General features: G+C 55.8%; 1 long non-coding RNA gene across 1 annotated transcript; it reads left to right on the top strand.

The window, feature by feature from the left end:
- The first annotated feature begins 759 nt into the window (after positions 1-759).
- LOC144321757 (uncharacterized) lies at positions 760-2,276 on the top strand. Its single transcript, XR_013387284.1, has 2 exons — positions 760-1,237; positions 1,491-2,276. It is a non-coding gene; the product is annotated as an uncharacterized LOC144321757 (long non-coding RNA).
- Positions 2,277-3,779: the final 1,503 nt, after the last annotated feature.

Consider the following 3,779-nt stretch of genomic DNA (forward strand, 5'->3'; position numbering starts at 1 on the left):
TCGTAGGGATGGCAGAAATACAAAACGGAAGGAATCTGGGAGTCTCTGACTGTTCACTGTCATTATACCAGCCCTGGTATGTGGGAAAGAAATGAAATGCCATCTTGTTTGAGCCTTGTATCCTGGGGTCACTTCTTACAGCAGTCTATCTTATTTCCTGAGACAATCTCTGGGCTACTCAGTTTCCCCTGGAGGCAACCAGTGTGAACACGATGCTGGATCCTTACAGGGATATTTCATGCACACACACACACACACACCACACACACACACACAGGTATATATATATATATATATATATATATATATATATATATATCCCTGTCCATTTTTACATAAATGATATTGTACCAAACAGCTGCCTTTTTAAGATTTATTTATTTATGAGAGAGAGAGGGAGGGAGAGAGAGAGCATACATGGTGAGGAGGAGAGGCAGAGGGAGAGAGAGATAAAGAGGTAATCTCAAGCAGACTCCCTACTGGAGCCTGGAGCTCTCTGCGGAGCTTAATCCCAGGACCCTGAGATCATGACCTGAGCCAACACCCAGAGTCAGACACTCAACTGACTGAGCCACCCAGGTGTCCCCCATACAGCTACTTTTTGAAGAGGCTAAGCCCCATTTGAAAGGGAGGATTGCTGGTGACAGCCCCCAGCCCAGCTTCTCTTCTGTACTGGCAAACTGAGCCCCATCTCCAAATGTGCACACTGCCCCCCAAGTGAAACCCAAACTCAGCTCACTCTACTCTGAGACAGTTTATTACCCAAGCATGTCCCTCAGATGACTCATTACTTCTTCCCTTCTAAAAAAAAAAGAGAGAGAGAGAGAGATTTATTGAAATGTTGTAACCACAGAGTAATCTCTGTGAGAAGTTCCAGTAAATTCATTTCCCCCCTCTTGCATCTTTCTGGAGTCTGCACAATAGGAGCTGGTGCTTCAGGGGATGCCCGGTAGGCCGATGTGTTATCCCAGCCCTGGTGCCACCTATAGCAGCTCCAAATAGAGACGATTCAGTTGAAGAATGAGCTGACTCTTGAAGGCCTCCTCGAAAGGTCTTTCCCTCCATCCATCTTCCCTTCCCCCACTGCCACTCCTCGGTTGGGTTCTGGTGCTGAGTGGATCTTGTGAGAGAAAACACTGGAAAAGGCACAGCATCTGCTCTGAGCTTTCTAACTCTACCCTTTCTGAAAAGAAGGAAGAAGCCAGGAATCCACCTAGGATGGTGGGAGAGAGAAAAGGTTTGTGTTTGGGGGGTGAGCTGGATGGGATCAGTCTCAGTACAGAGAGATGATGTATAGGGGCTGCTTCCTGTGCAGCCTCGGCCACCAGAGAACCGTCACATCTGTGTGTCTTCCTGATTTTCCTCACTCCCTCTGCTTGTCTGAACCCTGCCCAGCTCAAAGCTACACCCTCCGCTCACAAGGGTGCTTAGGGGCGTAGGAAATTCTTGTGGAATGGATATCCTTTTTACAGTTTTATTTTTTTGAATAGGTAATACACTGAAAGAACCCACAAATGGTGCAGCCACTATGGGAAACTGCCTGGGGGGTTCTCAAAAAATTAAAACTGGAACTACCGTATGATCTAGCAATCCCACTTCTGGGTATGCATCAGAAGGAAGCGACAACAGCAACTCGAAGAGATAGCTGCACTCCCATATTCATTGCAGCATTATTCACAATAAGCAAGATGTGGACACAGCCTGAATGTCCTTCAACAGATGAAAGGATAAGGAAGATGTGAGACGGACATAGGATACACGTATCTAAGAAGAATGAGCTATATTATTGAGCCATGAGAAATGAGGAAATCCTGCCATTCTCAACAACCCGGATGAAACTTGAGAGCCTTATGCTAAGTGAAATAAGCCAGAGAGAGAGGGAGAGAGAGAGAGAGAGAGTGAGAGAGAGAGAGAGAGAGAAATTCTGCATCATAATGTATTTCACCTGTAAATCATGTATATGTGGAATTTTTAAAAGCCAAATTCATAGAAACCAAGAATGGTAGTTGAGGGCGGGGAGGGAGGACGGGAGCATATTGGTTAAAGAGGATAATGGTTTTACAACTTCTGGTTATAAGATTAGTAAGTGGGGCAGCCCGGGCGGCCTAGCGGTTTAGCGCCGCCTTCAGCCCCGGGCTGTGATCCTGGGGACCCGGGACCGAGTCCCACGTCGGGCTCCCTGCAAGGAGCTTGCCTCTCCCTCTGCCTCTGTCTCTGCCTCTCTGTCTCGCTCTGTGTCTCTCATGAATAAATAAAATCTTTTAAAAAAATAATAAGATCAATACGTTTGGAGGCTCTAAGGTACATGCTGATTACGGCTAGTAAGACCGTGCTACATACTTGAAAACTGCTCTGAGAGTAAATCTTAACCTTGCTCAAAGCAAAACAAAAAACAAGAAAACAAAAAAAAAACAAAACCCAAAACGGCGATTGCAGGAGGGGCTACAGGTAGGTGGTGGCCGATGCTATGGTGGCATGAAGCGTCTCTGCCCCCAGCCCCTTGGACCCTGGCTCTCAGGACAAACCAGCCGAGGGCTCCCACCGGCCCGTCTCCCAGGCGGGGCAGCCCGCGAGCCTCGCCCTTAAACCCGGGAGGACCCCCCCCCCCCCCCCCCCGCCCCGGACATTTCCCTGCCCTCGTGAGGGTCACCAGGGGGCTAAGCCTCAGCGGACCCTGCAGGGTTTCAGCCCGGGCTCCAGAAGCCTCGATGGCGCGGGACCGGACGGGGTGTGCGGGATTAGCCCGCGACCGAGGCGGCAGCGGCCCCGCCCGCGTCCTTCAGCCTCCAAAGCCACGTTTACCAAGCGGGGCGGCCGCTCGGGGGCGGGGGAAGGCGCCACGCGGCCCTGACCCGGCCAGGCCCGCTGACCCCAGGACCGCCGAGCAGGCCTCGTTCAGGGCCCCCGCCGCGCCCTCGGATCCCGCCTTCGGATCCCGTCCCGGGGCTCCGCGTTCGCGCCCCGCCCGGGGTTCCGGCCGCTCCGAGCACCCCCCTCCCCCCCCACCTCCACCTCTCCACCGCCACCCCTCCCCCCAACCGCCACCCCTTCACCCCTCTCCCCACCCCTCCACCCCCACCTCCACCCCTCCCCTCCACCCCCACCCCTCCACCTCCACCCCTCCATCCCCACCTGTCCACCTCCACCCTTCCACCCTCACCTCCACCCCCTACCTCCACCTCCCCACCTCCACACTTCCATCCACATCCCTCCACCTCCTCCCACCTCCACCCCTCCACTCCCACCCCTCCACCTCCACCCCTCCACTGCCACCTCCACCCCTCCATCCCCACCCCTCCACCTCCCCCTCCCCCCACCTCCACCCCTCCATCCCCACCCCTCCACCCTCACCTCCACCCCCCACCTCCACCCTTCCATCCCCCTCCCTCCCCCTCCCCCCTCCCCCCTCCCCCCACCTCTACCCCTCCACCTCCACCCTCACCTCCACCCCACCCCCCGACCTCCACCCCCCCACCTCCACCCTTCCATCCCCCTACCTCCATCCCTCCACCCCCACCTCGCAGACACCCGCAGGCCGTGACACCCGCGCTCCGGTAAAACTTGCCGCCGCGGACAGTCCGCCCCGACCCGGAGCCCGAGGGATTCCTGGAAACGCTCTCCTTGCTGTCCGGGCGGGGAAACTGAGGCGGAGCGGCAGGCAGAGGACTGCCCAGCGCCGGCGCCCCACCCGCCCGAGGCGCAGAGCCGGGCCCCTCCGTGTGGCCTCGGGGACCGCGCAGAGCAGGAGGCTGCTGCGGCCTTGGCGTCCCCGAGCCTCC

Source organism: Canis aureus, chromosome 10, assembly GCF_053574225.1.
Source record: "Canis aureus isolate CA01 chromosome 10, VMU_Caureus_v.1.0, whole genome shotgun sequence".
In the NCBI taxonomy this organism is placed as follows: domain Eukaryota; kingdom Metazoa; phylum Chordata; class Mammalia; order Carnivora; family Canidae; genus Canis; species Canis aureus.